Source organism: Crinia signifera, chromosome 2, assembly GCF_055691185.1.
Source record: "Crinia signifera chromosome 2, ASM5569118v1, whole genome shotgun sequence".
Classification (NCBI taxonomy): domain Eukaryota; kingdom Metazoa; phylum Chordata; class Amphibia; order Anura; family Myobatrachidae; genus Crinia; species Crinia signifera.
This window is the reverse complement of record NC_139218.1, coordinates 48,077,944-48,092,849: the sequence shown is the minus strand read 5'-3', so window position 1 is coordinate 48,092,849 and position 14,906 is coordinate 48,077,944.

Genomic DNA, 14,906 nt, shown 5'->3' with positions numbered 1-14,906 from the left:
AAGTGATGTTGACAGTCTCCTCTCCGGGGTTCTCCCAGAGAGGAAACTGTAAAAGTCGGCAACCCTGAGTTAGATTTGGGTGGGGTTTATACTTTGTACAAACTGATATCTATATTGCAGTGTAAAAATAAAGCAGCACAGAAACCAAGTAACACCCAAATGTAACTCTCTCTGCACATGTTACATCTGCCCCAGCTGCAGTGCACATGGTTTTGTCCATTAGTGAGAGAATTTACTTTTTAGTGTAAGCGGTACTCTTTACCTAGCACAGCGCCCGCGATTACAATCGCGGGCGTCGGGGGTAAAAAATCGCGGGCATCGCGGGCATCGCGGGTAAATCAAAAACGGGTGCGACGCGATGCCCGCGATGCCCGCGATTTCCCCATAGGGATCAATGTTAAAAGTCAGATTGGTCGCGATTTTAGCGTTAATTGGCTCAATGCCCGCGATTTTTACATAGGAAACAATGTTAAATGGGCCACAGAGCCCTAATAGTCCCCCTGAAGTGTGAAATGGCCCCCACAATTTTTAACGCCACCCCACAAACAACGTGAACCCGAAGCGTGGCTAACGCAGCGAGCCCGCGAGGGGCGGCGGTACGCGTCCTCCGACCTTTTCATACCCCCACTATCCACGTCGGCGTGGAGTTGAGAATAGAATAGTGTGGCGAGCGCAGCGAGCCACCGAGCCCGAAGCGTGGCGAGCGCAGCGAGCCCCGCGAGGGGACGCGGATACCTTCACAGTTATACGCGTCCCCTCACGGGCTTCACAGGTGTCCGTGGCAACGCGGACACCTGTGAAGCCCGCGAGGGGACGCGTTTACCTGTGAAGGTATCCGCGTCCCCTCGCGGGGCTCGCTGCGCTCGCCACGCTTCGGGCTCGGTGGCTCGCTGTGCTCGCCACACTATTCTATTCTCAACTCCACGCCGACGTGGATAGTGGGGGTATGAAAAGGTCGGAGGACGCGTACCGCCGCCCCTCGCGGGCTCGCTGCGCTCGCCACGCTTCGGGTTCACGTTGATCGTGGGGTGGCGTTAAAAATTGTGGGGGCCATTTCACACTTCAGGGGGACTATTAGGGCTCTGTGGCCCATTTAACATTGATTCCTATGTAAAAATCGCGACCAATCTGACTTTTAACACTAAAATCGCGACCAATCTGATTTTTAACATTGATCCCTATGGGAAAATCGCGGGCATCGCGGGCATCGCATCGCACCCGTTTTTTAGTGCATGCGATGGTCGCGATGGTCGCGATGGTCGCCGTGCTAGGTAAAGAGTACCGTGTAAGCCACTAATACACACACATGTTCGGCCATTGGGGATAAATAAATTTCGAGCAAAGTGTAAAAATGTGTAAAACAGCAGGTTACAGAGAATACACCTACAGTATATAAGATGGCGTATGTGCCATCTTACAAGTGTAGACAACAGTAAATTAAACTTATCAAGAACAAATAAATTATTCAATATTACACATGGGCAGAAGAGCGGCTCTCATTGTAATATACCAGAATCTCTTCTAAGACAGTTAAAAAGTAATCTGGAGCTGCTGCCAGTTGTTATATTTTGTAGTTTTCAGCCTCTGACATATATGTCCCGGTCCCAGCTATAAATGTATTTGACACGATGGTGGACTGTCCATTCTGCTGTGTCGTGCAGCAGGATAGGACTGTGAACTCAGAAATTCAGATTCTGCTGTTGAAACATGCACAGTTTTGCTGTCAGATACTAAGGGGCAAATTTAACTAGAGGTGAAAAAATTAAAACCTGCGCCCCCCACTACGAAGGAGTGTATGTGTGTGCATGGGGGGGGGGGGGGGAGGTATAGTCTATTAGTGAAATAACAATAATATCATTTATAGGAGTACTACAGATCCCAGCAAGCCTTTCCATGTGGGTACTTGGACCTATAGTACCGCAGAAATATTAAAATAAAGACAGGACACTGAAGCAGTCTGGCCACTGTACACGATCCTGGCCAGCGGTGTTCCCCTCTGCCAAGCCTGTCATGGCGTCCAGGGCATATGTCTCTCTTGTCCTGTCTTTGTTACGCCACTTGTACTAAGCCTTGGAGCTAGCTAGTTAGTGGTATTACATCTGCTCCTGCCACTGTTGACACAGTCTGCAAAAAATATCTAGTTTTGCACTTGCATTCAATAGACAGGGTGGCAAATTCTGTGATTACTTAATCAGTAACATAATAAGAGTAACCACTAGATGGCAGTGTGATGCCATACACTACTGCTGCACTATCACCTTGTGCCATACTTGCCTACCCTCCTGCATTCTGCAGGAGACTCCCTGAAATAGCAGCAATCTCCCTCTCTCTCTCATTAGTCTAGCAATCTCCCTCATTTCACCTCGCCCACATTACACTGTTACATTTTTGGGGTAAAAAAGGAATTAGAGACACTTCCGGTGGGCGGACCCAGCTGATGGCCGCATCTTAAAGAGCTCTCCAGCCCCAGACATATAGAACTGTCCAGAAAGGGCGGAAAAACGAAACGGAGGAGTCCCAGGGCTCTGTGGACCCCCGATTAGGAGATAGAGGTGGGCAAGAGGTAGATACCCGGCTCCCCACCACACAAACTACCCCGGAATCAGCGCTGAAGCAGCGCGCTATAGGAGGACGGGCGCCATCTTGGAAGCGCCCAGAACACACTGCCGGCTACTCACCGCTAAAACGCTGACCGGGTGAGTCCAGCTGACCTGACCAGACGACCGCTGGAGACTTGAGCGGCGACCCCACCACATAGAAGTGAAGGCTGAGCGGCGGAGACCGGGAGATCGTGCTCCGCTAGATCGCGGGCGCCATATTGGGAGAGGCGGCGGCAAAAGGCACACGCAGCAACCAGGCAAGTGACCAGAGGAGGGGGAGCAGGGACACCTCAGCAGGCTGGGCTTCCCAAATACCCCTCACCCGACCCCACAACTGCCCTAACCTCCCCACACCCGCTTAAGGCCCACGAACTTTGCTTGCAGAGCACAGATTCAGAGAGCACCGGACGCCATCTTGGTGCAGGCACACACGCAGATGGTATCTGCCTGTCAGGGAGAAAAAACGCTGCAAAGACTCTGCATATACAGTAAGAAGGCTCATACCAATCACTCTACAGAAATATACAATTAATACTAAATACAACAAACCCTGCAGTACTGACAGGCGGCAGTGCCATATCAGAACAAACTGCATTAAAAAAGACCAGACACCCAGAGGACTGAACACTAACCTCAGGGCTGCCCTGAAGCAAATAACCAGGAAAAAGGTGTTCTGACCCCTACATCGCTTCTCATAACATAGCCCCAGAAGACAAGAAACAGCACTTTCGTGCTAAACCTGAAGTGAGTCACAAAATCATTAAAACAAGCCTACACTGCCTCCCTGTGGAAAGTGGTGAAACAACACACCCATCAGCTGCCCCATCTACATTGATATAAAGGAAAGAGAACTATCACAGCCTGCGAAACTGAGCACACATGTCAGATATGGACAAATATGTTGGAAAAACGCCGAGAGGCGGGAGGAACGCGCCCTCTGTGAAAAATAAAGATAAAAGATCATCACCCGCGCACGAGCCTACCCCTCCAACTTCACCGGCTGACAAAAGAGCATCACGGGAAATAGGTCCCCCTACAGAGGGCACCTCCTCCATGCTACATGCACAGGAAATTGCGGCCATACTCTCACCCTTACTTGACGAGAAGCTATCTGGTATAAAGGAAGCCATAGAGTCAGTGGTCTCACAATTGGGCGAATACGGCTCACGATTCGAAGAAGCAGAGCAACGCATCTCTAACGTGGAAGATGACCTCATTGCTGCAAAGAACACGATAGCATCACAAGAATCCACCATACTAGCCATCCAAGATAAATTAGAAGATATGGAAAACAGGAATCGCAGGAATAATCTACGCCTCATTGGCCTGCCAGAATCGGTGAAACACCGTGAGCTACTACAGCTAGTTTCAAAATGGCTACCAGAGGAACTCAAATGCCTGCCACCTGCGGGCATGATACAGATCGAAAGGGCACACCGCATAGGCCCTGACAATCAAGACAAAAGGAGAAGACCGAGACCTGTTATCTTTAAATTTCTCAACTATCTGGACAAGATAACAGTGATGGAAGCATACCGAAAAATGGGAGACCTACAATACCAAGGTGAACGTCTGCTACTATTTCAGGACTTCTCCTATCAGGTGGCGATGAAGAGAAGAGAATTTGCCCCCATATGTACGTCATTGTTCGAGGCAGGAATCAGGTTCGCACTGCTGTACCCAGCAAAATTGCGCGTTCAGCGTGATGGAAAACAACACTTTTTTGACACTGTCGCTTCAGCGCAGAACTTTCTGGACTCTGTTGTGAATAATGCTTCTCACCTATCGGACGCTGACTGACTGTCGCTGACATATACTTGCAAGTATACACCCATAGAAATAGCGTAAAGATGTTGTTTTGGTTAAAACATTACTGGATTCAATCAGTGATACTTACTCTTGCTGCCCCCCAGGGGCATGTTACCCAGTTGGTGTCAATAGGACACAAAGTCCCCCCCCCCCCTAAACAGTTATCTAGTCAATTGTTATAGTATCGTTCACAACAGGCAAAGTTGGCCTGATCACTGGGTTCGTAAAAATATAAAAATTATAAGAACTGTTCGATATTTTCAAGGAATGCATAGTGGGTCACACTATAGGATTAGCTATAAAACTAGTTTCGTGGCCAGGCCCCAGCTCGCTGGGACTGGGGTCCCCACGGGACAGACGCTTACACGATTTGACATGATTCCCTTAACAGGTATTGGTTAAATGAGCGTACAAGTCGCTGATATGCTTATCACACGCACACATATACGATTCCTATCATGGAACATAGAGGGTTTGAACACTCCTCTTAAGAGGAAAAAAGTCCTGCAACACCTGAAACGTCTGAAACCGGATGTGGCAGTGTTGCAGGAAACACACTGGAGAGAGGGAGACCTTAATACTCTTAGAGATACTTGGTTCACGGAGTTTTATGCAGCCTCCTATACGAGTAAGAGGCGAGGAGTCCTCATCATTATCAACAAGTCCCTGAGACATGAAGTGATAGACACCCAGAAAGACCCCGAGGGACGCTATATGTTTTTGAAACTAAAAATAGAAGGTGAACTGTTCACCCTCGCAACAATATATGCTCCCAACGGCCCCAATACTGTCTTTTACACAAATCTGTTTGTCCAACTACAGGGCTGGGCTGAGGGTCCTGTAATCTTAGGAGGTGATTTTAATGCCACGCAAAAACAGTCACTGGATAGAAATAATAATACAAGTGGTGACATGCCACCCCCTGCCCTGGGTTTATTGATGAGCTCTCTGGATATTACAGACCCCTGGCGCTACCTGCATCCAGTTGAGAGGGACTACACATTCTACTCTCATCCCCACCACACCTCCTCGAGAATAGATTTTTGGTTACTACCCACACAAATGCTAAACAGGGTCAAAAACGCCCATATTGAACCCATACTGATTTCGGACCACGCCCCTACATGGTTTGAATTGGCCTTAACCACACCCACACAACACTCTTATAACTGGAGGTTCCCCTCATATCTGGCAGACTCCCCCGACTTTCAGTTAGAATTAAAGCAGCACTTTCTAAATTATGTCGATGACAACTTTCAACACTTAGACAACATTAACCTATTCTGGGCAGCGTCCAAACCAGTGATACGTGGACATGTAATATCATACACCTCAATCAAGAAGAAAAAACTAAACGCTAGATTCCTAGAACTGAGTACGGCTGTTTCAGACTCATATGAAGCTATGCTAAGGGATGACTCCTCAGCCAATAGACAATGCTACACCGACACCAAAGCATTATACGACAGTCTGTGTACGGAAAAAGCACAGTGCACACTGGACTTTCAAAAGCAGCGATACTTCAGGTGGGGAAACAAATCTGGCAAGCTGTTAGCTACCATTGCCCGTGGACAGCGCCCACAACACCATATAAATAAGATAATCGTAGACCAGGGACAACTCACTGAAACAACAGACATAGCGGACTCTTTTTTAAATTACTACAAAAACCTATACTCCTCCCCTAATGACCATCCAGCACTAGGAATGGATTTCCTTAGGAGGGCGTCGCTCCCAACACTAACTCAAATAGAAAGAGAAACTTTAACAATGCCCATCACAGATTTAGAACTAGAATCGACCATAAAAGGTCTCCCAAAAGGGAAGTCGCCGGGCCCAGATGGCTTAGGAGCAGACTACTACAAAATTATACTGCCACACCTCAAAACACATTTACTGTCACTCTATAATTCTATATTAACTGGACATGCCGCACCCCCTGACTTTAACCAGGCAAGGATCATATTGCTACCAAAACCAGGCAAAGACCCTACTCTGGTTGGCTCTTACCGCCCAATCTCCTTGTTAAATCAAGACTTAAAAATTCTGACCACCATAATGGCCCGCAGGTTGCAGGGGGTTTTACCGAAACTACTTCACCCATCCCAGACAGGTTTCGTTAAAGGTAGATCATCCGTACATAATATTAGGCAAGTAGTGGCGGCTCTAACCAAATCTCAGTCAGTGAAACAGGGGGGTTCACTACTAGTGAGCTGCAATGCAGACAAAGCATTCGACAGGGTATCCTGGCCCCATCTCTTAAGGGTGCTCCACACACAACAATTCGGGGTTAATTTTATATCTTTTTTTCGAAAACTTTATAGTAGTCCTACAGCAGTCCTTACTGTAAACGGTCTAAACACAGCTAACTTCGTATTAGCCCGAGGCACCAGACAGGGATGTCCACTTTCCCCGCTGTTATTTAACCTGGCCATTGATCCCCTGATACGGCTATTTCACCAACAGGGTGATTGGCAGGGAATAAAATGCGGAGGAACGGAACTGAAGGTCTCGGCATACGCCGATGACTTACTACTTTACTTCACTAATCCGCAGGAAGCATTCCCAGGCTTCTTAAAAACGTTAAGAGAATTCGAGGAAATATCAGGCTTTGTGATAAATAAAACCAAAACTAAAGCATTGGCATTGCACAGAGGGGCTAAATCTAGATGGCATAACGAGTTCCCATTTATATGGGCAGATAGATCTTTAACATACCTAGGACTGGAAATACCGGTGGACCCGACCCAATTATACACAGTGAATTACCCCCCACTCATAACAAAGTTGTTGACAGACCTAAAATCCTGGAAGTCCTTACCTTTGTCCTATTTGGGAAGATGCCACATGATCAAAATGATTTCCTTCCCACGGATATTGTATACCATCCAAATGCTCCCTCTTTTAATATCTGAGGCCGATTTACGTACTATAAATTCGGCAATTAGCAAATTTATCTGGGACGGAAAAAAACCCAGGATCTCTATGTTTAAATTGTCACAACATGTGTCTTTGGGAGGCATTAATTTACCGTGCATAAAAAGCTATATGTTGGCAGCTAATTTCAGATATGCAATTGACTGGATACATTCCACGAGCAACTATGCTGACACAGGGCTTGAGCAAGCAATGAGCCCGCAGGTACCACTGCCGAGTCTCCTTCACATGAGACCAACGGATTATCCACCTGAAATAGCAGGGAATCTATTATTCACCACGACATGTAAAGCATGGAGAATGACACGCTCTAGACTTAAGCTATCCACACACGACACGATATTCAACTCAATCCTTTATAACACTAACACTAATGGGCAGATAATCCAAAACACCAGACTGACCAGATGTTGTGAAGCAAAGGGTCTTAGACTACTGTACCAATTCATAGGAGATGGAGATGACCCCATCATGTCTTACCAGCAAATCTGTGATAAATATCCAGAGGTGAACCTGCCCATCTATGTATATTATCAACTGAGAAGTTATGTATCCAGCCAGGTTAAAAGAATCCCGGCAACTGACAAGAATGCTGGTATAGACATTATGATCAAGCATGCTCATAATAGACCGTGCACCACCTCCCTACTATATTTACATATAAAAAGATGCATAGATGTAGACACATTAGACACAGGCATGGCAAAATGGACCGTGGACCTGCCCAACATAACACTACCCTCCCTCCTGTCTGCCTTTGTAAGGTTAAATAAAACATTGATATCGGCCTCCTATATGGAAATGCAGTACAAATTACTGCATAGAACCTATTACACTCCAAAGCGAATGTTACAAATGGGTACTGCAGAAGACTCTTGTTGTTTTAAATGTAAAATGCCTGAAGCAGATACTCTGCATTGTATGTGGAGTTGTCCGGAGGTTCAGAACTTCTGGGGTAATGTATGTACCTATATTAAATCGCAATACAATATTACGTTTACCGCCACCCCTGAGTGGGCACTATGGGACATATACCCAACCCCCAACAACATCCGCCAATCAGCGGGGCAACGAATATTCCTATCTAAAATAGCTGCAGCGGTACGTAAAACCATCCTATCGCAATGGATCCAATCTAATACTCTATCCATACCCCTATTAGTGCCCCGGATATCCCATCTTTTCCAGATGGATTGGCTGGAGATGTCACTAAATAAGGACGCGAAGGCAAAAAAATTCTTTGCAATTTGGATGCCATATATAAAATCCCTACCAGAGTCTACAAAAATTAACCTTAGGAAGGCTGTCCAACTAACATCATGGTATAATCTAATGCTACTACAACATAATACACCACCCTTCTGAAAGAACCCTCACTTGTTACTGTAACACCATTAAGTGTGCATATCAAGATTTGCTGCCATAAAATGGTGCGAAAATGACCCACTATAAGGAAAGATGTCTATGCTACAAAGAAAACACCTGACACATTGTTGTTGTGATAAAAGCAAATTTATTTATTAGAAGGTTTCTTTTATTATTTGTGTAAAAATTCATGCAAATGATCTTAAAAAACAATGTATTACAAAAAACAATGTATTACAAGAGCTTAACAATTTTGTACTGTACAGTTCTTTAATAAAAAGTTTAAAAAAAAAAAAAAAAAAAAAAGGAATTAGAGACAGATATTTACATTGAATTATCAGTGCCATTTCCCAGTAGCTCTTACTAACTGCTTTGGGGCTCATCTACATTTGGATATAAGTTATTTTAAAAGATTCCTCTCCAGGGCCGGCTCTACCATTAGGCAGCTTTAGGCAGCTGCCTAGGGCACCAGGATCTGGGGGGGCGCCACCAAGTCTGCCTATCAAAAAAATCAATGATGTCTATGAGGATCCTTGTTGTACTTAATGCAGGTGGTGGCTGTGGAACCTCTTAAGACTTCACTTCCATATTTTCCTTGGAGCATTTTTCCCTACCTTGCTGCCCCCTCCTCCTTGTACTCTGTTGTGGGTGGCAAAGGGGGGCCTACAGGGAAAGCAGGAGACATATCCACCTTCCCAGGGGGCTGGCAGGACCACCTGATTTCTGGGAGCCTCACTGCCATTCCAGAATGTTAGGCAAGTATGCTTTAAGGGGTTGGAAATTGGGTATCGGTGGCAGTATGGGGGGGCAGTAGGTTGAACTTTTGCCTAGGGTGCTAAAAGCCTTGCACTGGCCCTGTTCCTCTCAGATGTAGCAGTACACAACCACGCTTCTAGGTGCCACGTTCACAATTTATTTTCACAATCTCTCCTTATATGGAACTAGACCACCTTTGGGTGGAGCCTGACACGCCCCCTTAATGGGGTGCAAAATTCTCCTGCAAACTATAATCTCCCTGAAATTAGTTTTCAAAGGTAGGCAAGTATGCCTTGTGCACAGGTTCTCAAACTTTGGGGTTGATTCTGTTTGACCCGCAAAGCTGTAAAATTTGCATTTTTGCAGGTCCTCCAAACGCCACCTGGCACCCACACTAATGCCTGCCCCCTCCCCTTGTACGCCTATTCCCCTGCATGCATGCAAATGGATGTTTAGCATAAACGGTAGTTGTTTCCAAGCACGGCGCCCATCGCATACCATACTTAGTGGTGTGCGATGCGATATTCATGTTAAATTAACAGGAGTGCTTGTACAATGAAATATCGCATAGCATTGCATGCCAGCAAATGGCATGTGATGCGATACGAGTTTTAATTGTACAAGCACCCTGATGGGTGCTTACAATGTTAAATGCCCCCCATTGTCAATGCCACCCCCCACTATCAATGCCAACCCGAAGCATGGTGAGTGCTGAGGGGCGGCAGTACGTGTCCTTTTCATACCCACACTATCCACGTCAGCGTGGTGTTGATTTTAGATAGTGTGGCGAGCGCAGCGAGCCCCGTGAGGGGATGCGGAATACATGTAAAGTGATCCGTGTCCCATCGCGGGGCTCGCTGCGCTCGCCACGCTTCGTGCTCGGTGTCTCGCTACGTTTTCCACACTATCTAAAATTAACTCCACACCGACGTGGATAGTGGGGGTATGAAAAGGTCGGCGGTCTCGTACCGCCACCCCTCGCGGGCTTGCTGCGCCAGCCACGCTTCGGGTTGGTGTTGATAGTGGGGGTGGCATTGCCAATGGGGGTGCATTTAACATTGAAAGCACCCATCAGGGTGCTGGTACAATTAAAAATCGCATCGCATGCCGCTATATTGCATGCGATGTGATTGTATAAGATGTACTACGATCAAAAGATTGGGCGCCGTGCTAGGAAACAAGTACCGATATACATCCATTCGCAGCTTGCATCCAGGGCCAAAATCATTCGATGGTCGCCCATTTCTACAGCGCTCGCAGATCTAAGACACCTCTCTGGTGTCTTAGATCTGCGGTTCCCTATACGGGAAGCAGGCGGGCAGCTGACATCTGCTGAATTCAGCTGCCCATCCCCCGCACCAGTGTCACCAGTGAATTACCATGGGAACACCCAGCATTTTAATGGGAATGCCCATCAAATTCTAGGCATTCCCATGGGCGCACCCATGTCCCGCCGCCTCACGCCCCCCACCTACACTGCTGTGTGCAAATGGCCGGCGAATAATCAATTCCCCATCGCTGCTCGCACAATGCGGCTGCACATGCGCAGAAATGTTTAATCCTCGCTTCCCTGTGCGAACACGCAGGGGAGCGATCAAACTGGAATCAGGGCCTTTATCCTCAGGATGCGACACAGTTCACGTTTTCAAGGTCACCTGTAGATTTTTTTAAAATGTGGCAGTTGGTGATACACAGCACTCCTGCCCGGTCACCTGGAAAACGTGGCCTGTGTGGATACCTGAAGACAGAGTTTGAGAACCACTGACCATTATGATGCCAATCGTTTGTTTACATATTTCTCAAGGTAATATTTGCTCATGTTATTTAAAGGCATAGAATGATTGCAGTTATCATACAGTTATCACTTGAAAAATGGCTCAACTTGATAAGGTGATTTATTTTTCTTGTTGGTATATTCAGAGCAGTTGGTGCGTCTGTTTTGATGTGTCTATTGAGAGATTAGCTTCTGTTCAGAATGTAAAATGAGGACTTTGTGTATTGCTAGGATTACATCTTCGGCTTCCAATGCACAAATTTCTGGCTATATGCTGTAAGTATGCAGCATGCCACAAATAGGATATTATTTTCTCTCATACCATCTGCCACATGCTACACAGCAAAGCAACTGATAAGCAACTAAATGTGTTCATTTGTATACATTTTCTGTAAAACATTTATTAATAAACTATACTAAACTGTCCTGGGGATACTGACGTGCAGAGGTTAAAGTGAGGGGGAACGGGGTGGAACTGAGTTCCACCACCTCTAATGGTGAGGTGGAACATTTTAACCTCCACATTGGCCCTGCACAGTAAAGCCCCGTACACATGGGGGAGATATATTGCTCAGTGTCTCCTTTTCATCAGCGACCAGAGATGGTCGCTGATGAGAAGGAACCTCTGCCGGGGGAGCCGCAGAGGTAATCAGCTGGTCGCAGGAGCAAGCTCTTGCGACCAGCGATTAGAATGGGGCTGAAAACGGGAGTGCACTTTATCGCCGGGGCACACTCCCATCACTGGCAATATGGTCGCCAGCGACCATATTCCCAGCGATTTCAGCCCCTATCGCCCCCGTGTGTACACAGCTTAATTCTCACAGAAGAGCATTCTAATTTGCATGGGGATGCCAAAAACCCTACCACCGGCCCAGTCTCTGCCTAATGGGGGGTGGGGAGGGGGTATTATTAGGTGGCATAGAGAAAAGAGTTCCCCCACCTCTGCATGACCACTTTACATATAATAGCAATAATAAATATACATGCACATACAGAAATGAATGTACAGATGTATGTATATATGAATCTGTTGTTTCAACAATAAAAAGTAAGACAAGTCGATCAGTGTCTGATGTGTTATTTCCCACTTACTAATGTGAATGTTTCCCATTGTACTTCTGTATTGGTCTGACCCATATTCATGTGTAATAAATAATAGGTGTGGTAATGTAATGTATAATAACAAGTATACAGTAGTAATTGTTGCAGTACTGTGGGCTATGAGGATCTGTGCAGATACACTGAGAAAATTCAGCCAATCAGCTTCCGGACAGTCTTTTCAAATTCAGCAGCTTCCCATCCCGCCGCATATAGATAGCGCTACAAGCTGCTGCCAGTATCGGGGGCACTGGGGCTGCCGCTCTCAGGTGAGACGTGGCTGTCAGACCCAGGCTCACAGCGGCCTGCCACCATTAGAGGGAGAACTCCCCTCACCTCCTGGGGGTGGGCAGAGAGTCGTGCCACACAGCCTAATTTCTCCGGTGATCCTGTGCTGCTGCTGGAAACAGAAGTGATGACAAAGTTGATGGTAGAGCAGTGACTTTCCCTCGCCATGAGCCTGGCAGTGGCGGCAGTTCCCTGTCTCCACCGGCTCCCTGTCCCCCAGCTGCTGAGAATGCTGCTCCTGTGAGGACCGACACATCCATGTGCCATGGCAAAGCTCAGGGTGGAACAAAAAGAGGGGGGTGAACAATCGCACTTGCAGTGTTTATAAGGTAACCCCTTGTTTCAATCAATACTCATAGACTTTATTATGTGGGGTGTGCTGTCACTTCAACAGTAATTTGAGCAATAACAAGGGAAGAGAAGAAAGACTGTTATGTACGTGACGCACTGTTAGGACAAGAAAAATTTAAACAATGTAACCTTTAATTGTTTATTTTAAGATTTGCGACATATAAAAACAATTGCCAAGGAGGCAAAGAGGAAGAAACAAAGTGTTTTTAAAAAAGGGGATATAGATCCTCTCAAATTGAACCCCAATGTCCTGTTCCCAGTGTAATTGCTAGATTAGGTATGTGTTGCTGTTTATCTTACAGTGTGTACCCACTCATGAAATGAACAAATCTGTTACAATTTTCACTTAATTAAGTTACTTTTGTTTAATATTAGTTTATAACACAGATTGCTCCCAAGGACTGTGCAGATAAATTAGGACAGCAAAGTAAATATGTCTGTTTGGTCCTTTTAAACATCAAAAAAGGGTTGCCGCCTAGTATCTGCACAGATATTGCGCAGTGTGTAGCACAGTCTTAAATAATAACAGACTACGGGGCCGGCTGGTAGTATACGTGCCGTATTTCACATCTAAAGTGTACCCGTTAGATCTGATATTGGGAACACAAATCGGCTGTTAGTGTTCTCCGCCATTTGTTTGGTTCCTCTCCGCAGGGAAAGTGGCTTGTACGTATGCCACTGTTCCCGGCTGTGCTGGTAGTGCGTCGGTGTCTGTGGGGAGATCACAGTCAGTGGTGAGGCTGTGATTCTCCAACTCGCAGACCCGCGTCGCGCTCCGTCACTTGACACTGCGCCTAACAGAGGGACGCACCGGCCGGGTGCTGTATTTGCACTGGCGTGCTGTAATCACATCTGAGTCTTGGGAGACCGTGGTCAGGTTCTGACCCCACAGCTCCTATCAGATGCGCCCTCTGTGAGTGGATACTGTAACGCCCTATACATCAATCAAAATACATTTCATGGGGGAAGGGGACATGGGGATATTTCACATACTAAGTGTGTCTGGTCAACGCGTGTGTCGCCACCAGCTTCATCAGGACCAACAGAGGGCGCATCTGATAGGAGCTGTGGGGTCCTGCGAGTTGGAGAATCACAGCCTCACCACTGACTGTGATCTCCCCACAGACACCGACGCCAGGGGGCGGATTGGGAATTAAAACCAGCCCGGGAAAAATCTTGAATTTTTAGGGGGTGTGGCCTATCAATATGGGGGTGTGGCCTATTCCAACAAGGCCACGCCCAATTTTTGCCGCTGTGAGGGGGGGGGGTGACAGGGGGTCTCCCAACACAGTAGAGTGGCAGGGTGGAAGAGGATGCAGGGAGGGAGGGGGGGATGGAGGGTGCCGTAGAATGCTGGGAGGGGAGATGCAGAGTGGCTGAGAACGAAGGGAGTGAGGACTTACACAGGGTGGCACAGGACGCAGAGTGTGAGGGGGCATGGTGGCACAGGATGCAGGGTAGGAGGGGGGATGCAGAGTGGCAGGGGATGCAGGGAGGGGAGTCACAAAGTGGTGGAGGAGACAGTGATGCCCATTATAGATATGCCATACACCGTGATGCCCATTATACATATGCCACACATCCTGATGCCATTATACATATGCCGCACACCGTGATGCCCATTATACATATGCCGCACACCCTGATGCCCATTATAGATATGCCGCACACCCTGATGCCATTATACATATGCCGCACACCCTGATGCCATTATACATATGCCGCACACCGTGATGCCCATTATACATATGCCGCACACCGTGATGCCCATTATACATATGCCGCACACCGTGATGCCCATTATACATATGCCTCACACCGTGATGCCCATTATACATATGCCTCACACCGTGATGCCCATTATACATATGCCGCACACCCTGATGCCATTATACATATGCCGCGCACCGTGATGCCCATTATACATA